This window comes from Chiloscyllium plagiosum, chromosome 6 (genome assembly GCF_004010195.1).
Source record: "Chiloscyllium plagiosum isolate BGI_BamShark_2017 chromosome 6, ASM401019v2, whole genome shotgun sequence".
Taxonomy (NCBI): Eukaryota; Metazoa; Chordata; class Chondrichthyes; order Orectolobiformes; family Hemiscylliidae; genus Chiloscyllium; species Chiloscyllium plagiosum.
The window spans coordinates 83,937,096-83,960,497 of NC_057715.1; the positions used below are offsets into that span (position 1 = coordinate 83,937,096).

Here is a 23,402-nt window from a genome sequence, read left to right on the forward strand (position 1 = left end):
TCACTTTGAAGTACAATCCACATGTTATTTCTTGACTTTGCCTTCTCCTTGACCAGTTTGTCGTGAACCTAACCTAGTCTTTACCAGTGTGGCATCAAACCACACTGTAAAAGATTGTACACATTAACTTTCACCTCGTAAGTTATAAAATGAGATCTAATCATTCAGTAAAACTATTGCATTAAATGGCCCACTCTGGGAAGGTAGTGATAAGTTCCTAAAAACATCAGCATATCAGAGGTAGATGGTTACATACAATAGTGTCCTCTCTTTCACTCTGATTCCTATTGTTTACTCACTAAGTTCCCAGGGTCTATATTGAGGACATCAGTATTAGTATATTTTGAACTTTGGGACATTTCTTCCATTTTTAAAGTCCCATGGTGGTTCTGTCTATGTTCTCCTTTGAACTTGGTGTGAGGAAGTTCTGCTGGTGGGATGGGCTGTAAATAGTGAAGCCTAGCCAAAGAGAAAGGGTCAGGATAATGCAGATTGAGAGAGATGAGGGAAAATCACCATGGTGCAAACATCAATTAGGAAACCAGCCCAAGCGTGGGGTTTGAATCTCATTCGCATTATTTGCACAACCTGTCACTTTGCAACAGATAGCTCATACATTCTGAAAAGGTTGGGCAACTTGCTTTATGACATGTCCCTTGCTTTGAGGTGAATGTCTCCTCAGGGTTGTGAGATTCTCCAATGGATGTTTATGTGAGGGCCAAAGGTAACTAGCATCAAGTGGCAATCGCTGCAAGTCAGGAGAGATGATGCATGCTCTCCTTGATCAAACCTAAGGTATAAATGTCAGTTTCTTTTTGTGTGGCAGCTGCTTTCTCAACCACATCCAAACCTAGAGAAACCACATTCCAATTTTCCTTAAGGGTCTGATGCATGTTCAAGACCAGTGCTCCTTATGGCTGAAACTTTCTCTAACCTAAGAGCAGCCTTCGTCTTTGGTCCCTAAAATTGGTCCCCATTCAATTTTGCCACTGAGGACAAAATTCTCCCTGTCTGAATCCACATTCCTGATGAAGAACTTATGTCCAAAACATCGATTATCCTGCTCCTCGAATGCTGCCTGACCTGCTGTGCTTTTCCAGCATTATACTTTTTGACTCCAGTTCGTTTATGCAAATTAGAAATAGTAGTGGTTCAGGAATAAAATGATCCTTATTCAAATATAGTGCCTCTCTCAGGTTACTGTTTTCACCCTCTGAGTTATTTTTTTAATCAACTGTTCAAAGTTCAATTATACATATATTAATTAATAACCTTTTGTGTGCAATTTACATATGAATGTTGGAATCAAGGAAATTTATGACACTGACTGAGGCCATTTGGCTGAGCTAGCTGACAAAAAGCAAACCAACATCATCCCACTTCCTAGCTCTTTGAACATAGCTTTTAGGCTGTAGTATTTCAAGTGCGTACCTTGGCACTTTTTAAATGCCACGGGACTTTTTGCTTCTATCATCCCTTCAGCAGTGAGTTCCAGAACCTCATCACCCTGTAGATGAAGACATTTTTCAACTCCCTCCTAATCCTTCTACAAATAGCATTGCTCTATGCCCAATTAGTTATTGACCTTTCACTAGAGATACCTTGCCCCATCAAAATTATTTTTCTCAACTAATGTTCTCCTGGAAGTCCGGTACACTTCATCATAAGGCTTTCCAGTCCACTTAGCTTGGCAACGCAGCTGATACAGTTGGCCAGATAGAATCATTTTTTTTCTGAATCCATATCAACTATTTCCAAGTTATTGTACAAATAATCTTTAATCATAATCCTGATAATGAATTTCAAGCTTTATGGAGAGGAATTAGGATAAATTCGTTTGTAATTGTCTGTACCTGTTGTATCACAGTCGGTTTCACGAGAACTATCACACCAGTTATCCACTCAGTCCCTCACAATGGTTGTCAATATTACACAGCTTTCCCTCAGAACTCTAGACTTCATTCATTTTGAGCTTTTGAGGACTTCTAACTCCTTATAATTATAATGGCTTATATTGAAGAGCTTGATTTTACTTGGGATATCTTCAGAGAAAAGGCATGCAGCTCCTGTTTTCCGTTTTGAATACTTGCAGGAAATAATCATTCAGGACATTTACTATGTTGTATTCAGCCTCAGAGTCAAGACTAAGTTGCATCTTCTATTGCTTCAATCTTGGCTGAATTCTCGCTCTTAGACATCCATTTAATGGGTGTCTCTCTATCTCTCATCTCAGTGAATCCCTTCGCGTTGTTTGTCAATCCATTTAGGATCATCTTTATTCAGTGAGTTGCTCAAGCTGATACGGTAGGGAACACCTTAAACATTTTGAATAAACTTAAGTATTTGTAGGCGTTAATTTAATGATAGATAGATTTTTTTTCCCCATCTATGTAGTTGAAGCCACTAAACAAATTTTAATCTCTCGCCAAGTAAAAGTTTCATCTTTGCACTCATATCCTTATTTAATAGTAACTCAACCTGCAAAATATATATCCTGATACTAAATGCATTATTTATCCGTGACTTAATTGAAACCCTGAGTAAGTCGCTAGGAGACGCTGTTGTTCGCAACTTACTTTGCGGCGTTTGTTGGATGCAGGAGAGAGCGCGGACCGAGAAGGTACAAACTGCTGCCGATCCGATTGAATCCGGTCCGGTCTTTGCTTACCGGTCTTCGCAGTACCGGCTACTGGGGTGTGCATGTGAAAGCTCGGCACCGGAGCGCAGCCAGGTCGCTGCACTTCTTACAGATCTCGGCTCGTCCACGGTGCAAGGTATGTCCACGCTGTTGTGTTGAAATAGGAAAGGAAGCCGGAGCCGGGAAGCAAGCATTGATGTGTGTAAGCGGAATCGAAGGTGGCAGTCCGGGCGGGAGCAACATCTGCACAAACACCACAGCTGTCAGCTGAGATGCTTTGTGGGCAGATGTGCAATAAGTGTAGCAATAACTCAATTCCGTTCCCTGTGTCATTTATTGCAGGGAAGCAGTAATTTTGTCTTCCAGTCGTGTTTGCAGTACGTAGAGGTGAAATGTGGCTGATTTTTTTGCATCTCGGATTTCTAGGCGAGAACCGCAGTTTCAAAACCGCAGTTGATTTTCTTCAAATATTGAAAAGTTATAATGGTTTTCGAGAAAGGCAAACAAAAGCACAGAGGAAAGCCTGAAGAAACAGTTACTTGTGAGAATAATTTGTATTTTCCTGACATTGGAGGGAAAATAGAAAGGACAAGCACTTTAAAAATACTCTTCTGGCTATTAGATACATTCATTTATCCTATTGCACTTTTTGGAGTTTTGACCATCAACTTCAACACCAATAACATATTCACTTTTGTTACAGGAACAATACCTTGTTTAAGGATCATGAGACTGTTCCTCACCGTTAAACATCCTTTGTACCATTAATGGTAAGTTGTTTCTTGTCACTTAAGTAGGGATTTGTCTGGACTCTAACTGCATTTTGTAATTCTCATGAAACTAAGGTGTAGTCCAGTACTGTACTTGAGATGTAAAAGGCTCAAATTATCTAACACTTAGATCAGCAACTCTGATTTGGTTTGGTAGGGAATTGTTTTTATTCTGGTAGGTGTAGGTCATGGTCTGTTTGATGTATACTGTAGCTTCAAAATAAGAGAATTAGTTTGGCACAGCACTAGTGTAGCAGTTTTAAAGGGTAAGTGTCAACATGTTTAATTTTAGTGTAGGGATGTTAAATATAGAAGTGTTAACTGTGTAGCTGTAGTGAAGTAATGAAACATTGAAATAAAATTCTCAAGTGAGATCATTTCCCAGCTGCATGAAATGTCCAATTATTATCCAATAAAGAACACAAATATATAAGGTGTTTTCTAACTTGTTAAACTCTTTAGTTCAATATCAATGTTGATAGAAGATTTAATTAAAGCTGTTGAAATGTCAGTGACAATACTCACCAGTATTTGTTTACAAGTCTTGTGACAATTGTGGAAGATGTGATAAATGTCACATCTTTTTAAAAAACTTTTATAGAGATTCTGTCCACCAACACAGCACATGAATTAAGGGAACTGTGAATGAAAAATAATTTATTTCAACAAACAGTTTTCTGATAGGAACTTGCCAGAGTACTTTCAAAAGCTTCTCTTTTGAAAATATTTCAGGTTTATTTAATCTGTGGACACAATGGTTCAAAATTTTGAAACTGTGATGGTGCATGGTACAGAGTTACACAATGTACTTGTGCCTGTCTTTTTCCCACCGAGAAGATGGTAAACTAGTGATAAGTCACTGTGGGGCACTCTCATCCATACTTCAGTACCCAGGGTAAAAGTTGACAAAGATCAGAAGTAGGTGAAAGTGAGGACTGCAGATGCTGGAGGTTAGAGTCGAGAGTGTGGTGCTGAAATAGCACAGCAGGTCAGGCAGCATCCAAGGAGCAGGAGAGCCTGATGAAGGGCTTTTGCCCAAAACATCGACTCTCCTGTTCCTTGGAAGCCGCCTGACCTGCTGTGCTTTTCCAGAACCACACTCTCAACAAAGATCAGAAGTAGTTGACCTCCCCACTCACTTGGCTTCAGGACATGTTGAACAGACTACATTCAGAAAATGTTTGAAAAGAACAAGATGCTTTTTAAATAATACAGAATCTCCACTCTAGGAAGCAAATTCTTTTGAGGTATGCCAATAATCAGATTTGTGTGTAAGTAGAGACTTTCCTCTTCTGTCTTAATCAGTATGACCTCTACTCAGCATAAAAAACTTTGTCATAAAGGAAGTATTTGTTCATCTGCTGTTCCCCACATCCTCTTCCCATTAAGCCAAACTTCCCATGTTGTCTTTCATCATAGCCAAAAACCCATTTTCTCTCGTTTAACTCCTATATCCATACTTGCCTTCATCAAGCTTATCTCATCCATGAATCCATTTAAATCCATTCATATTATATTGCTTACTAAACCCAGTTTCCTGTTGAACTCCCCATGGTAGCTGACATTATAAATGGGCTGCTTTTCTTGAGTACTGTTTTGGTATCATTCAATGCTGCCATTATCAGTCTGCTTTAAAAAAAAATCCATCCTCACTTCCTCTATCTTTGCAAACTATCACCCCAAGTAAAACCTCTACGTTCTCTCCAAAAATCTTTAATCGTTGTTGCCTCCAAGAGCCACATCCATACTATCCATAATTCGGTTTGACTCTCCACAAACTTATTTTTCCCTCCTATGGATCCCTAGTGTCTGTGAATTGGATAACGTCCTCTAGTTATGAGACAGATTTTACTGATAAACAATTATAAAAGTTGCCATTTTATGAATTATTTTGGAATCTCCCATTAGTCAGGGAATGTGTATCCAACAGATGCAGACATTTCAAATGAAAGGAACCTGCATCTTTCATAAATGATGCACATTATGATACTGTCTCAAGGCATTTTGTAAAAATATGAAAATTTTGATTTATTCGGGTGATAAAAGTGTTTCTGTTTTTTTTTGGTTATTTTAAGTAAGTTTGAAGGATGTTAAAAACTCATTGTGAACCACAGCTTAATTCAATTCTTGCTGTATTAAACAATGTTGTTTTAAAAAAAAGGATGGTTATCATATTTTAGCTAACCAGATGCAATGGAGAAAGGACCTGTTAACATTCTTTCACTAAAGGCCCCTTTAAAAGAAAATCTTCTGTTCAATCAGTATCCAACTGCACTCAATTACCAAATGGGAATCAGAGTCAGCAACCATTTGAATTCAATTTAACCTTAAATTAAGCAAATGCAATGTAAACATCCAAAACCCAGAAACACCTTTGAATATCACCTTTCACCAGGCATAAATTAACTAAGCAGCCAGATTGGCCAGCAAGTCAAAATATCTTGCAGATGTGTTTTTGTGAGGAATATAAAATGAAACACAATTAGGTTCTCTTACAATCCTCTTAGGTTTGTAGATTAATCTGTCACACGTTTAAATGCAATGAAGAAGGATGGCTCTTGAACCCTGTTCGACTTGGATCTTAGCTTCTGACAAGAGTGGCTATCTCTAATAACAAGCCAGCTCATGTTTATGTATCTTGAATATCGAGGTACATTCTTGTTGTAATTTGGAACTCTCCCTTGTATATAAACAGCCATGTGATAAATTGTCCATCACCCATGCTGTATATATTTATATAAGCTTTAGTCTTTTGGAAACTTCTGTTTTAGCCAGCTGACAAAATTGCTGAGAAAAGCAGCTTAGGATGAAGCATCAGCATCAAAATGGACTGAATTCCTGTCTTCAGGCAGATTCAGCCCAAATGTCATGCCATGTTTTGAGTAAAATGCCTCCAAATTGGTTTAGAATGACTATTGTCAATTTGTGATCCATATCTGATAGCTCCCAAGCACAGGAATCACAGTGCAGGGCACGTGCCCATTTTGTGCTGTCTGCTTATTTAACTAACTAATGCATGCAGCTAGTGTGAACCACTGTATTCATTACCCGCATGAAATGGTCCCAAAATTGTAACTCCCTACTACTGTTTAAAACTAACTGGAACTTTTTAAAGTGGAGGTATATTGTGATTGGAGTAGCCAGTGGCAGCCTTACAAGAAGTGACACTGACTTGGAAAACAGTGAGGTATTGGACAATGTGTGAGGAAGTGGAATTTGATGCAGCAGAGAAGACATTGGTGAAGGAGATGGGAAATAGAAGAGAGATTCTGTAGTTGCATGTTGCCAGGAATCCTTTCAGACATGCACTTAAAGGCTATGAGTGTAGATAACAGTAGAAGTCAAGTGAGGCACAATGACATGAATGCAGTGTCACAAAAAATGCAGTGATACAATTTGTGAGTCAAGGCCAGTGAATGGCTTTCTAATTGTCACATATCCTATCAACTTTACCTTTAGCCTCAAAGACTGCTCAAATCACCACACCATCCACGTCTGTATCAACAATCTCTATCAATCAGGAGTCATACCTATTACTCAAAACCATTACCTGACTCCCATACACTGAACACTACTTTACTTTAACCCAGGAACTTGCACTTCAAAACGTACATGCTACCATTTATTCATTTGTTGTATATATCGACTCAAAAGATGGCCTGACACTTGCTGAAACATTTCCTGCTTTCTTGAAAGGTTAGATGCACATTACAAAGCACAATTTTAAAGCTAAAGTGCACGTATACCATCCAGAAAGTGAACACACGAGCCTAACTTCTCACTTGCAGAGTCTAAACCATAAGGTACGAGTAAGAATGTTTATTTCAATGCCAACTAATCTTATGGAAAGAGAAAAAGAAAAAAGAATTAAGAGAGAAACATAAAGTGGACAGAAAGAAAAGTTTAAAAAGTTTTTTTTTAAATCTCCAGGAATGATTAAAATGTGAAGGAATGAGACTCCATCATTGTAAAAGTTAATTTTCAATGACAGAGGCGTTATTTGATAGAAATTGGAACTTATCACACAATTACAAATTTACTTAATTGACAGGCCATAACTACGTCTGACATGTTTAGTGGATGTTTAGCATGTGATTATTACAACTTCATGCCTTTGCATGTGTTTCAATGTCAGGACTCTGTGAGAGAGTCCTCCTTTGGAGGAAAACTTTAACTTAGGTGGCAGCTTCCTGATTTCTGTCTTCAGCTGAATGAGAAGTTGCTGTGTGATTTACTCTTTAATCATGGTGACTGCAGGCAGCCTTGCTGTTCCCTTTACTGCAGAATCTGAATTATTCTAAATTCACAACATTTTGAGTCAATTTAATCTGGTTTAATTTGATGGTTCAATATATTTTTACATGCACTTCTGATTTCTTAACGTAGTAGGGAAGGGCTACATATGGTGACATCAATTTACCAGGTGTTCTTCTGTAGTTGCTGCTAGTCAAGTGCTTTCTATTTCTCTGTTTAAATGCTTACCCGGCTATTATTTTGATAACAGGTTTGCAAATAAGTCTGATCATCCTAGTTCACTCCTGTGGTTAAAAATAAAATCCCATGTAAGTTGAATTTAGCCTGTTTTGAATACTGAGATAAAGCAGTAAGTGCTGTAAATATTCAGCAGGTCTGTTAGCTTTTATGGAGAGAAACAGAAGTATTCAGAACTAAAGAAATAAGAAAAATGGGAGGTTTTAAGACAGTGTAAGAACAAATGGTCTGTAATTGCATGGTTGGCAGGGGAGGTTAAATGACTAAAGGTCTCTTGGTATAAAAGCCAACAAGAGTGCTAATGAGTATTATAAAGTAACTAAAGATGTGTTTGGATGAGATGTGAATGGATAGTGTCTGAAAATAAAGTGAAGAAATAAGGAAAGAAATTAAACAAAGCTGAATTAGCACACAAAAAAAAGAATGAGATGGGGGCAGGGTTTATGACCTGAAATTGTGAAGTCAGTGCTGAATCCGAAAGGCTGTAGAAGGAAAGGGAGGTGCTGTTTCTTAAGCTTGCTCTCAGCTTTGTTGGAACACTATGTTAAGTCGAGGATGTAAAGTTCAGAGTGGGAGAAAGCTGGGGAATTGTAATGACAAACAATCAGAAGTTCCAGGTCATGTTTGCAGTAGAGTGGAGGTGTTCCACAAAGAGGATGGTCGGTCCCCAAAGTAGAGAGGATCACACTGTGGTCAGTGAATACAACATTGTAAATTGAAATAAATATAAGTCAATCATTGTTTTAAATTGGAAGAAGACGGCACGATGACTCAGTGGTTAGCACAGCTGCCTCACAGTGCCAGGGACCCGGGTTCAATTCCAGTCTCGGGTGGCTGTCTGTGTGGAGTTTGCACATTCTCCCCGTGTCTGCGTGGGTTTCTTCCGGGTGCTCTGGTTTCCTTCCACAGATCAAAGATGTGCAGGTCAGGTGAATTGGCCATGCTAAATGGACCATTGATCAGGGACAAAAATAGGGGAGGGGAATGCGTCTGACCCTCTTCAGAGGGTCGGTGTGGACGACTTCTTGGGCCGAAGGGCCTGTTTCCACACTGTAGGGATTCTATCACAAGTGTGCTTTGGCCCCGTATATTGGGAAGGCAAGAGGTAAAAGAACAGGTGCTATATCTCTTATGTTTCTGTCGGAGAGAGAGGGAGTGGTACGGATGATTAAGGTGTGCTCTATTGAGGTATGACCCCCTTCATAATTCTGAAAGTGGAGGGTGCTTCTTTGGTGGCATCATCGTGCAGAATGTGATGGACATATGTTGTCAAAAGGTATCATGAAGACGTGCCATGAGGCAAGATTCCAGAAAGACACAAGGTTGGGGGGCAGAAGAGTAGAGGAGGAAAGATCTGAAAGAATATTGGTATGGAGTTGGTGAATCTTGGGATCCTTCACACTTCAAGGAAGTTCAAAGGTTTTTGTTAAAGCAACGAATGTCATAAAAGATGAGATGAAACTGTGGAGCAGGACACCTTTAAGATAGGGCAAGTTGGTGTTGCTTAAGGGAGGGATCAAGAGTATGAACCATGTGGTACCTAGCATTTGAGAATGCATTTTAGAATGCAGCGAGAACAGCAAATCCTGGAGTTCTGGATGTCTTAAAGATGGTTATTGTCACATCATGAAGTGTGGAATTTCGGTTGAAATTTGTGTGGAATAAGTTGAAGTTTGAGATAATGGCTGGGGAAATACTTTTTGCGATAGGTTTTGAATGTAGAGGTAATTACTTGAATTGCTTAACAACAGAAAAATTACTGTGTACAAATTGAGGATAAGGACTCTTGAGGCTCAGTGGCAGTGTCCCTATCTTTGAGCTAGAAGGCCCAAATCCAAGTCTCACCTGCTCCTGAGTTTGAAAATGTTGATTTAAAAAAAAATGTACAACTTCAGGATACTATAACATTTGAAAATCTTATTACTGATGTGCCACAAAGTGGGCAAATAATTTGTATTACTGTACGCCAAATAAGATGAGACTATTTTCCTGGTGTTGAAAAACCTCTTTATCTGATGAAATTGCCTGGTTCCTCCACCTTGGTAAATATGTTTCCTGAATTTATAAGTTTTGATAAAAATATCCCTTCAGTTGAACTATTGGAGACTTGGCAGGAAATACAAGTGATTTTTCATCGGTCTAAGCAAGCTTTTCTTAACTTTTAAACATCACTGGTTAGGCCTAAGCTATTGTGTCCAGTTCAGGACAATGTGCTTTAAGAAGAATGATATTGTTTTAGTTAGAGTGCAGAAGTCTTATCAGAATGATATCAGAGATAAGAAAATTCCACGTTATATAGAGAGAGTGAAGCTGGTGTTTTTCTCCCAGTGCAAAAGGCATCTTGGAAGAGGTAATAAACATGCTTAAAATTATGAGAGGTTTTGAAGAGCAAAATGCGGAGGAGCCATTTCTTTGTTACAGGGACAGTCAACAGAAGACACACGTTTATGATTATTTGGTAAATGTAAAACAACTCAATGCAAATTATACACCTCACCTTTGTCTTATTCTTAGATGTAATGTGAATCTACTGTCTGGGCCAATATTTATTGATTTCTTAGTGGGAGTTAGGATGGGCAAAAAATGTCGGCCTAACAAGTGACGTCCATATCCTATGCAAGCATAAACAAAAGAGCTGAAGAGCGTACCTTCGTATTGTGAGTTTCTAATAATAGGGAATCAAAGTTTGGGAGAAGATTTGTAGCTCGGGTGCTTGTTGCTGTGGTTCTGTTCGCCGAGCTGGAAATGTTTGTTGCAAACGTTTCGTCCCCTGTCTAGGTGACATCCTCAGTGCTTGGGAGCCTCCTGTGAAGCGCTTCTGTGGTGTTTCCTCCAGCATTTATAGTGGCCTGTCCCTGCCGCTTCCGGTTGTCAGTTTCAGCTGTCCGCTGTAGTGGCCGGTATATTGGGTCCAGGTCGATGTGTTTGTTGATGGAGATTGTGGATGGCACTCTATAAATGCCGGAGGAAACACCACAGAAGCCCTTCACAGGAGGCTCCCAAGCACTGAGAATGTCACCTAGACAGGGGACGAAACGTTTGCAACAAAAACATCCAGCTCGGCGAACAGAACCACAGCAACAACACATTTATGACCAAAACAAAGTTACTCAAATTATGAAGGAATGAGGAATGACGAGAGGATATTGCAAATATATACATTGATATTTTCCTTTGAAAAATACTGAGATACCTCTGTAAGGTCACCCCTCAGCCTCTGATGCTCCAGGGAAAACAGCCCCAGACTATTCAGCCTCTCCTTCTAGCTCAAATCCTCCAACCCTAGCAACATCCTTCACACACGCAGACGACAAGCAACATGAATTTGACTGGGACAACACTACCATTATAGGGCAAGCCAAACAAAGAACAGCCAGGGAATTCCTAGAAGCATGGCACTCATCCACAAACTCCATCAACAAACACATCGACCTGGACCCAATATACCGGCCACTACAGCGGACAGCTGAAACTGACAACCGGAAGCGGCAGGGACAGGCCACTTTAAATGCCGGAGGAAACACCACAGAAGTGCTTCACAGGAGGCTCCCAAGCACTGAGGATGTCACCTAGACAGGGGACGAAACGTTTGCAACAAAAATTTCCAGCTCGGCGAACAGAACCACAACAATAATAGGGAAAGCAGTAATTTCAAGGATGCTTGGTGGAGATGTATTCGTAATTTTCAAAATGAATAGAACTTGAAAAGGACCAAAAAATGGCATGGCTTCAGAGAAGTACTATGGACCAGGGAGTTGGACTAATTGGGTAGATTCTTCAAAGAGCTACCACAGCTCTCTTGGGCTACATGATCTTTGTACTATATGAGTCTATGAATATCATTATCATTTTAGATAACTTTGGGCAAAATATTTTTTCCACTATATTTGAAACAACAGTTTCCTATTATTTTGCAGTATATTCAACTCCAGGTAGAAATACTGGGCAGAAACTAACTAGACACTTAACAACGTGGAATCAACGAGAAAGTTGGAAAAAACGCATGAGAAGTCTAGCAAAGAGTTTTTAATGTTGTGTGCAAAAAGCCCCATTTTCCAACTGAGTGTTGAACAATGAGACAAGATTCCCATTAGTGATCAGTGAAAGGCTTGTTTGCATGTATTAACATCTCATTATTAGTTTATTTCATCTCGTTGATAAGCAATTCCCTGTTGTCTAACCCACTGGATAAAAACAAAATGACACCAATACCTGATATGAAAGCCAGAATGGTAATCTGGTGATTCCTGCTCGTTGCTTGTTTCTCTGGACCTCCATCTTGGAAACCAGTCACCAATATCTCAAGCATGCACCCTAGGTATTCCTAGCATGGACCTCCTGTCCACAGACATTGCTATTTGACACACATCCACCTCATTGCACCCTCAAGTACATCTCCACTCTACCTGCAAGACCATTCTGCACCTTAGTGCTGCACTTTGGAGAGCACCAGTAGCTGTCTTTGTAATGCTGCTGCAAGGACACTAGGCACCCAGTTTATTGATTGTATCTGGCAGGCTCTCAGTGCTTCTGTCTTGCTCTCTTAGCAGTCAGTAACCTTTTGCCTACTTGGATGTTTGCTGCCTCTCTGCCAATTTTGCCTTACCCATGCCTTTTTACACTTCGCCCTCTCAGCCCGAGCTTAAAGGCTGACAATTCTTCACGCTTGATTTGCCTTCTACTGCGAGCACAATGTCAAGTAGCATGTCCTAGTTGTCAGCTGTCAATTGTCAAGTGGAGAACGTTGTGTTACAGCACCATGTTATGTCAATTTCACCATTTGCCAGCAACTTACACAGCAAACAATGTGTGTGTGCTTCAACCAAATGACCATGTCCTGAAGCTTATGTGGAATAGTCCTTAGTCAGGACAAGGGAGACACCTGCAGTTAGGAGTAAGTCAAGGGCAGCCTACAATATGAATCCAAGGACGTGTGTACGATGTGCGGCCACTCAGGGCAGTCAGGGTCAAGGTCCTCTCCTTATATTGAGTGATAAGCTAAATGATGAGTACCTCACTGCTAATCTTGACTCCCTTGGCCCTACTGTAGGCTGGAATAAGACAAAAGGAGTGATAATATAAGGTGATATTGGCAAGGGTGTTAGCACTGGAGAAGGTGCAGGAAAGCTGATGAGGCGTCCTGATTGAGTGAGTTGGCAGTGCAGACGCTATACAGGATTAGAAGTGTGGGAGGTTGAGAGTAAGCAAGAATGGATGATGCATGTGACCGTGAGAGTGGAAGAGCATGAACCTTGGGAGGAGCTGGGAGCAGTACAAGTAATTGGTTAAGTGTGAAGTAGTAGTAGAAAGATGATGGAGCAGGGAAGGCAATTGATTTTTCCTGGCATTGCTGGGCATTTGTTCAGAATGTGGATCTGGGTGACAACCTCACACTGGGTTGGCAGTGTCTGGTATTGTCTCTTTTTGTGCTCCTGAGGAAAGTGGAGAGGTGTCTCCTGCAACACCATGTTCATCACAACCTCCTGAGTCTCATCTGCAAAGCGGAGAGTCAGTGCTCTTTTTGGCACGTGCAGGGAAATGGTACACACGGTACAGGGCAGTTCTGGACTATAAAGAGGTGCGGACAGTGATGAATACCTCTACCCTATAGTGAGTGAGAGAATGAGTGGGGTACTATCGGGAATATAGTGCACAGGTAATAAAATGAGTCTGGGAAGGTCATGTGAGAAAACTCGCTATGTCTTGCAGAGAGAAATCCTCTGAAACTTTTCAAAACTTACACAAAGCTAATTTCTCATAAAACTCAGTCCAACATTTTTTATATGACTGAGGCCTTTACAAGGTGTTGAGTTAAAGTTTTAAACGTCAATCATGAAATCCCTTGTCATTTTATTTCAACTTTAGTAAACATCAGAATTGTTCTGTAATTTGGAAGTATAAATGATTTTCAGTAAAAATTTGAATTGCTTTGCTTTTTGAGGCACAGAACATTAAAAGGTTTGTGATGTAGTTACTCGGGAAATGGACAATGTCTTTGCAAAGCTCACCATTCAGCTTGCAGCCTGAACATTCACAGCAGCTTTTTTATTATTTTTGTCATGGAGTTCATTTAAGCTTGTGTGGAGTTGATGCTGGCGTTACACACACAAAGCATAATGTCAGGAGGTTATCAAAGCTCTGATGGTACATTCATTTTGCTTTGTTTGTCTTCCTGGAGAAACAGAAAAATTTGTCAAGGCTGCACGCTATAAGAAAATTCCCGGTAGCATTGTCAACTATACTCGTGTACAATGCAATTCACTTCTATAATCCCATGGTTTGAGGATGTGATAAGTACTTCTACTCCTTTTTATCAGCCTGGAGATCTTTGATACGTATCGTGTTAATGGTTATAGCTCAGTTCTATTATTCCATATATGGTTGTTTAATTATTTATTAATCATGTATTCGTGCACGAATTAAAAACCGCTTGCATTTGTGTAGCACCTTTAATATCGTAAAAATACTCCAAGGGCCTTCCCAGGAGAGGTATCAAATGCAGTTTGATGCCAGGAGAGTTATAGTGAGATATTTGGGTGAATTTAAATTGCAGGATTTGACAGCACTTCAGGAATTTGGCTCCAACCTGCTATTTTCCATAACTAACTGCAGCGGGTTAGACTGTGTGTGAACAACTTCCACTCAAGGCACAGCTTGTCAGTTTTACTCTGTCGATAGTCATGTTCTTATGTTCCTATGTTCGATTACTGCACTGTTAATAACCCTTTTGGAATTTAACCACGCAGTTATTGATTTCCTGGGCATCAAGCATCTATCTACTCTAATCCCATTTTCCGGTACTTGACTTCTAGCTTTGTATACGGATGTTTCAAGATTTAGGTTTCATGTTTTTATATAAACACTTCTAAGGTTTTGGGGGTTCCTGCCTCTACCACACTTACGGGCAGAAAGTTCAGATACCCAGCACTCTCTGAGATGTTATTTCCTTAAATCCAGTCTGATCCTCATGGTCCTTGCTCTTAGAGTCCTCTAATAAGTGGAAGAGTTTGTTTTCCTATTTACTCTATCTATGCCCGTCATTATCTTGTAAACCTCAATTAGACCCCCATCTCAGCATTCTCTATTCTATAGAAAGTTGTTGCATCCACTCAACCTAAATTTTCTATTAACTGGGACAGGTGACCAAAAGCTTGGTCAAAGCTTGGGTTTTAAGGTTGACTGAAGGAGAAATGAGACAATGGGAAGAAATTCTAGAGCCTGAGGCCTAGGTAAGAAAAGCATAGTCACCAGTGATGAAGCTATGAAAACCAAGAAAGCACAATAGGCCAGAATTGGAACAGGGAAGCAACTTCCAAGCATGGAAGAATTGGGAGGAGATTACAGTTATGGACAGAGGCAAAGCATGGAGCAATTTGAATACAAAAGTTTTAAAACTGAGTTTTGCTGGTCCAGATGCCAATATAGATCAGTGAGCACAGTGACAGGGAAGATATCCAACTGTTAGAATGACTGTTGGGAGACCAAGAAAACTACTTCAGAATACTGAGCGTAATTAGAAACATGAATAGAAAATCATAAAGCTGGCTGTTGTACCTACTTTTAAAATACTGAAACAGAAATGGAGCTCTCTTGATCATTTTCCCTGCTGCTAATTTTATGATCCAATATGAAACATTCTTGTAGTTTAATAAATGTTGTATAATTATGCAACACATAAATGATTGCAGCTGCAAATTCACAAGAGATATGTGCATGTAGTACATTTCAAGTCATAGAGCCTCAGCAACCACTGCAGAAGATAATCTCACAATAATAGTAAGGAAATACGTAACAAAATTTGAGAAAACTACTGTAATGGTTATTTCCTCAATGAAAGAAATAAGCTATTCTATACTGGATTGTTATTGGGATACAATGATATTGTACAAGTATTTCTTACTCCTTTATTTTGAATTATATGGAATAGCCACCTAACACATATCAACAAGAATGAAATGTCTGACAACCATTATGACAGAGCAATGTTTCATTCATTTCATATAGCATGCATATTATCTACATTTCGAGCTTTTAAAGAACAAGTGATAAACAGCATATGAGAAATTAAGTGAGAAATCACAGTTACAAATATATAAAATTAATTAGTAAGAAATCTAGTAATCTCTTGCCTTTTTTTGTTAACAAATGTTCAATAAAAGATGTGATTCTGCTTAAGCCCTGTCAGATCATTGCTACCTGAAGGAATAGTTCTGTCACAGGTGAAGATTAGTTTATGGGCTATGCATAATGGATATGATGGCTGCTTTGCGTTGATGTTAATGCATTAGATTAATAGCTATATCTTCAAGCATCTGTATGGAGGCTTCAGTATTTGATCTTGATGCTTCCATGATTATGAAGTGTGAGCTAACCATCATTGGTGACAAATAGTTCATGTAAATATCATCATTCTACCTGAAAAATCCAACTATTTGTTCCATATTTCCACCTAGTCTGATTGGTGTCTTTAATTTCTGACAAACCTTTCCTCATTGCTGACTGCCAGCAATCCCTTCTCCAGAGCTGATGCCAAGTCACCCACACAATGATGACAGAACCTCTCCAGAGGTTATAATGTTGCATGAATTACCATTTATAATGGATTTGACTGAGACATTTTTGGAGTGTAATGCCTCATTTGGATCACTCAACATTCTGGCAAACATCCTATTATTGGAAAATAACATCCGTTTTTGAGGAATGTCTCCCACCATCTGTATGCACATTATTCTGATCTTGTTTCTGCTATCTATGCTGTGGACAATTGTACTTCACCCTCTTTAGCTGATGGTGTCAATTCTTCTGAGTCGGTTTATATTTCTACTTATGGACTGTAAGCAGTGTTTGTGAAGACGGTGAAACTGTGACCTGAGAAATACTGAGTAATACAGGAGCAGGAGCAGGAGTCGACCATTCGTGCCATTGAGCCTGCTCTGCCATTCCAATAAAGCATGGCTGATCATCAACCTCAGCAACATTCTTCTGCAATATCCTCATATCCTTTGATGCCTTATTATCCAGAAATCTATCAATTTCTGTCTTGTACACACTCTGATTACAGAAAGAAGCCCAGGAATTCGACATGCTCAGTTGCACCACATTAGAATCAGTGGATTAGGTCTTGCATCTGATTTTGCTTTGCTGAGCTCCATTGTCATAATTTGCAAGTTAAACATGATGAGAATTAACTAATGATTTTCTAGTGAAAATCCAAAAAAGAATTCTGTAGCACAATTCTGATTACTCTTGCAGATCCATTTAAAAAGTCGACACTGTTTAAACATTACAGCACTAGACTGGGGCAGAAATAGGAGGTCTTTTTAATTCTTTCACAGGATGTGGGCATTGCTGGGAAAGATCATCATAAATTGCCCTTGCACAATAAAACTGTAAGGTCATGAGGTATAGGAGCAGAATTAGATCAATTAGCCTGTTGAGTTTGCTCTGGTTTTTGATCAAGGCTGGTATGTTTCTCCACCCCATTCTCCTGCATTCACTTTTGATCTCCTTACCAATCAAAGACCTATTTATATCTCTGTCTCAAACTCACTCAATGACTTGGTCTCCACAGCCCTCAGCGGCATTGAGTTTCACAGATTCACCTCCCTCTGACTGAAGGATATCCTCCTCATTTCAGTCCTAAAGAATCTTCCCTGAACTCTGATGCTGTGCCCTTTAGGTCCTAGTCTCTCCTACTCGTGGAAACATTTTTTCCATGTCCACTCTATCCAGGCCTCTCAGTATTTTTGTAAGTTTCAAGCAGGTTCTCCACCCCCATCCTTCTAAACCTGATCGAGTACAGACCCACAGTCCTTAACCACACCTTGTATGACAATCTCTTCATCCCCAGGATCATTCTTATACACCATCTGCGGACTCCCTCCAAGTCAGCACCCAGATCATGTTCTAAGGAATGGGGTTTAAATCCAGCCCTGGCATGCTAATTGAATTCCATTTAAAAATCTGAATTTAAGTGTCTAATTATGAAGTCATTGTTAGGAAAAAAAAAATTGGTTCATAGAATCCTTTAGGGAAGGATATGTGACTCCTGATTCAGAGCAGCTTGGTTGATCCTTAATTGGTCTCTGGACAATCAGGGGTGGGCAATAAATGTTGACCTAACTAGTGATGCTCACCTAAATAAAAAAAACTGAAGGTAGGCAATTTTCTTCATGGATCATGGTCAAGACTTTGCACAAAGTGAGATGGTGGTATTGAGGGAGTGAATAAAAGCTGGCTCACTTAGGCCTTGGATAAGATTCAGCCTCTACATTTCTCTGTCAGCATTAAAACAAACTCACATTTATATACTGCTTTTAACACAGTCAGAAAATCCACAAAGAGATTGGGGACCAAACGGAGAAGTTTGAAGAAAGAGGTAGAGAGGCAGAAAGTTTTAAGGAGGGAATTCTAGAGCTTACAGCTTAGGTAACTAAAGTATGGCTGCCTCTGGTAGAGTGATAAAAATTGGAGATGTAGAGCAGATTAAAAAGAGTTCCAAGATTGGGAAAGGTTGGAGGATTGGAGAAAACTGCAGATATAGGCATAGGGAGTTACTTGGCCAAAAAGATGAACATTTCAATATGAAAGGTTGCTTACTGGGAATTACCTCAGGGCTGAGAAGTAAATGTTCTAGATATGAGTAGTACAATTTTTGTGAGCTCAAGTTTGTAGAGGATTGAAATGGGAAACTAGGAGAGCATTGGAATATTCAGGCCTTGAGATAACTGAGATATGGATGGTCATCTCAGTAGCAGACAAGCTAAAGCAATCTTTGGCTTCTTCATACATCTGCTGTAATACTCACGTGGGTTGGATACAATCATTTAGTGCTGGTGAGGATGGGGCATGGACGAATCACAGAACACAACAGGATGCCTAAGGCTTCAGAGCTGTGGAATCTGTAAATTGACTGAAACGAATATTTGAGAAATATATTTATGTTCAGCTCTGAGCTTAGTCATTGAGGATATGGAGCAAATGTGACTATGAAACTTACTGTTCATAGTTGGAGCAACATCAATGGAAGGTTTGTCCCTTTGTAGGCGTCAGTGGACCATATGACAGCTACACTGAAATCTGCAACCGTCTGGTTTCTAAAAATAATCCTGGAACCAATCTGTGCTTCCTGTACCACAGAAATGCAGGCTGCTGAATGAGGCTAGTTTTCCCACCTAGGGAACTGGTTTGCAACACCTATCTCTTAAGACTCTCAAGATTTGAAAGTTGCCATTGGATATTCCAAACTTGAGATCAGTGGGAGCACAGATCCAGGGCTCAGTGAAATAACAAAAGCTGGAGATGAGTTGTATGAGGCTGCAAATTCTGACAACAGCAACATATCTGTCCAATAAAGCATCAGGAAAGTTGAAGCTGTTTTGCTTGGCTTTCTGCCACCATCTCCATAGCCCTGGTATCTGATTCTATCCAAGCCACTGCCTAAGATGCTGTCACTATCAATATAGCACTTCTCTGAGGTGCAGCTTGACGTGCAAGACGATCTTCAAACTTCATATCCTTTCCATCACAAACACTGCCTCCTTCTGTCTCTGTAACATTCCATCTATACCTCAGCCCAGCTGCTGCTGAAACTATCATTCATAACTTTCCCAGCTCCGGATGTAACTATTCCAATGTTCTCCCAGCTGGTCTGCTGTCCTCCAATCAAAATAAACATCAACTTGACCAAAATGTTGGAGCCTGCATCCTATCTTTCATCAAACCTCTACACTTCTGCCCATACCGACCTCTGTTCGCTCCTGATTTCCCCAAATGAAATTTTTTTGGGGTAGGATATTTTGCATGGCATGGTTTCCTGCTTTCCCCCCCCCCCCCCGCCATTCAAAGGATTGGCATAGAACACGTACCTGCTGATCAAATCAGCATCGTGGCCATTTAATGCTCCAAGGATTGTTAATTGGAATGTGACAGAGTTCCCAGATGTAACTTGAGCCAAAGTCCAAGGTTCTGATTGTCCAGTGACTCTGTGGTCCCAGCAGCACTGGCAATAACTTTTTGGCAAGGACTGGGACTACAATCAGCAGCCAGACTCTAGGCACTGGAGTCCAGGCTCTCATAGATGCTGGGGAGGGAGGTGAAGCCTGAGAGAGATGGGGAGAAGTGTAGTCACCTTGATGGAGGGGTTTATGGTGGGGTAGTGTTGGAGGGGCTGGGGAGAGACCACTCATGGGTGGCAGATTTTGGAGCTTTTTTAAAGGGTTCTGCTTTTTCTTTTTTGTATTTTTGCACTGATCACTCTGTTATGGCCCATGCTTTCAGCTTCTTCCATCCTGTCATTTCAATTCGATTATACTAGCCTTTAGGACCGATTCCAGTTTAATAAGAAATATACCTTGTCATCTGTAGCTGGTTGGTTTTGTTGGATAACCCTATACTTTCAACTATTTGGATTCTGCAGTCCATGAAAGTCTCCTTCCCACTCCTCAAATCGTTCCTACTAATGTTCTGTGAAAGGACTGCCCCTGAGAAAAGCTTGAAATATAATGCATGAAATTTGATCTTTTTCACTAACCCTCCAAGCTTTCAGTTTCTTCCACCCTATCATTTAAATTAGATTTATACTAGCCCTTAGGAAAGATTTAAATTTAATAGGAAATATAGGTTGTCATCTGTAGCCAGTCGATAGTCATGCAGCTTCTCTTAATAATTTCATTTAAAGGCTCAGTTAATGAGAATTTATTTAGCTTGATTATGCAGATTAGATGCTAGGGTTTGAGGAAGTAGAAACATATTAGCTGTTGAAGGATTAACAACTGAACAATATGCCTCTACGTTTAATGAAACAATAGTTGCTTTTAACATTTATGTTCTCCTATGCAATATCTGTCACTACCTAATTCCACTGTAGCAAATAGTTAATGTAATATGTAACATCAAATAGTCTAAACAAGGAATTCAAATATCACTTGTCTTTGATGTTGAATTGCATATTTTCCCAATAGTAGGAAAATTATTGCAGAGATAGCAGAAAGCTTAGTACTGTGTATGCATAATATTATGACACAAAGGGACAAGATTAGCAATTCTAGCACCTTAAGTTAAAATATTTTCTTGGTTAAAGGACTAGTCCACATTGTCCATTAAAATGACCTTCTAAATTATTATTTTAATTTAACTCAGATGGATTAGTTTTAATTTTGAAATATGCAGCATTGACATATTTAATTGCATCTATTTTCTGTTAAAATGCTGTAAAGATTATGCTAGCTAGGGATCATTTCTATTCTGTTTTGAGCAGTTCAATTTTTAATGAACAGTCCTATTTAATACCTGCTTTTTGGTGGCCAGGATGCTAATTAGAAAAGGAAATGTTTGGTGGTTATACCACAAGGGACATGTACTCACCACTCCCCAATTTTACAAACGATGGAAGCTAGCATAATTATTGTTGTCTGGGGGTTGCAATCTGTTTTGAAGTAATATGCAAAGATAGAATCATTAACATATTAGGGCAAGCATAGTACTGTAAATTAATGCTTACTTTGAGTGCTGGATGCTTATGCTGATCTTAAAGTCGTATATATTATATCTTTATATATATGCAGTTTCAAATAAACTAGTTAATTGAAAACTTGGAGCTCTTGATTGACAATATTTATTGTTTGCTGTTTATTGCTATATTGGCATGCTCTGTTAAAGGAGTTTTCTTCAAAAATATTTTTTGAAGTTCATGCAACAATATGAACTAAATGTTAAACAATATTAGAGGAATTACTTTGGTGTTCTTTCTTTTTGTTCATCTATCAGGAGAGTGGAATTGAAAATGAATTATAACACGATGACTTGCTGCCACATCATGTTGATTCTTTAGATAATTGTGGTCAATGCATGATTTTTCATGCTCTGTTGATGATTGTTGATGTGTAGGTGGGTATAATGCTCCTTGTATTGTTTTAAATGTTTATTTATTTATTTATATAAATTATTCACTGTTGGGAATTGTTGAATGAGTGATACAGATGCGTCATACATCTTAAAAAGTATGTTGGAATTTCCCTGCTATGAACACCTTTCTTTCATTTGCCAAGACCTTCTATCATAAGGATGTTGTTAAACTTGAGAGGGTGTAGATTTACAAGGATGTTGCTGGGACTAGAGGGTTTGAGATATATGGAGAACCTGAATAGGCTGGGACTTCTTTTTCCCAGAGCGTCGGAGGCTGCCGTGTGACCTTACAGAGGTTTATAAAATCATGAGGGACATGGATATGGTGAATAGCCAAGATCATATTCCTAGGATGGGGAGTCCAAAACTAGAGGACATAGGTTTAAGGTGAGAGGGGAAATATTTAAAAAGGACCCGAGAGATAACTTTTTTTCACACAGAGGGTGCTGTTTCTATGGAATGAGCTGCCAGAGGAAGTGGTGAAGGCATCTGGACTATAAATAGTATGGGCCGAATACTGGCAAATGGGTCTAGGTCAAATTGGGATTTCTGGTTGGTGCAGACGAGTTGGATCGAAGGGTCTGTTTCCATGCTGTGTGACTGTATGACTCTGTATTCTATGAACTTGCTGAGTTGATATTTAGTGCTGATACATTTTTAAAGAGGTAAGAAACATATGGGGATATTTGAAAAATCATGTAACAGTCAGTTCGATGGAATCACTTCCAAATTCAGAGCGAAATCTTTCTGAAATCTTAGACGTCCTGCCTGCCTGCTGGAAAGACTGGCACTGCCCCTTATCTGGAATGCCAAACGAACCGCAAGCCAGTCAGACACTGATGAGCTCACCAGCAGGCATTCCCCTGGAATCAAGGGCTCGGTGGCAGAAGTTGCACCTGACGAGAGCTGCTGGCAAATCAGAGTCTGGCAAGTCTAGTGCTGTACGGTGCCACAGGTGAGACTGAGGTTGCTGTCAGAAACACACCCACTATGTATGGAATGAGCTGCCAGAGGAAGTGGTGGAGGCTGATACAATTGCAACATTTAAGAGGCATTTGGATGTGTATATGAATAGGAAGGGTTTAGAGGGATATGGGCCAGATGTTGGCAGGTGGGACTAGATTGGGTTGGGACATCTGGTCAGCATGGACGGGTTGGACCAAAGGGTCTGTTTCCATGCTGTACATCTCTATGACTCTATGAAGCCACAGGACTGTCAACCGAGCCCCATACAAGTGATGTTAGAAGGAGGAGGTGGACGTTTGTGAATCCAGGACCACAGGGAAAGGGGCAGCCATCGATCAACGAAAGCTCCACGCTCACCACTCCAAACTGTTGGTAATGTGTAATAAACTAGCTGTGCTTGCCACATGGTGACAGGCCTAAATGCAGCTGTGCTAATTACAGTAGCGCAGGATGAGGCAATTAAGTGATCATTCATTGGCTACTTATTGATAGAGAGATAGAGTCTCTGGGCGGCACGGTGGCACAGTGGTTAGCACTGCTGCCTCAGTGCCAGAGACCCGGGTTCAATTCCCGACTCAGGCGACTGTCTGTGTGGAGTTTGCACATTCTCCCCGTGTCTGCGTGGGTTTCCT

The 23,402-nt window shown here is 39.9% G+C and overlaps 1 protein-coding gene across 2 annotated transcripts in view; it reads left to right on the forward strand.

Annotated features, from left to right (window-relative positions):
• The first annotated feature begins 2,693 nt into the window (after nucleotides 1-2,693).
• The window catches only part of LOC122550775 (microtubule-associated tumor suppressor candidate 2-like), a 440,121-nt gene continuing 419,412 nt past the window's right edge, over nucleotides 2,694-23,402 (forward strand). For both annotated transcript variants that reach the window (XM_043692024.1, XM_043692025.1), the window contains exons 1-2: nucleotides 2,694-2,774; nucleotides 3,342-3,408. The gene's annotated coding sequence lies outside the window, so the exon portion shown is untranslated. The remainder of the gene's footprint in view (nucleotides 2,775-3,341; nucleotides 3,409-23,402) is intronic.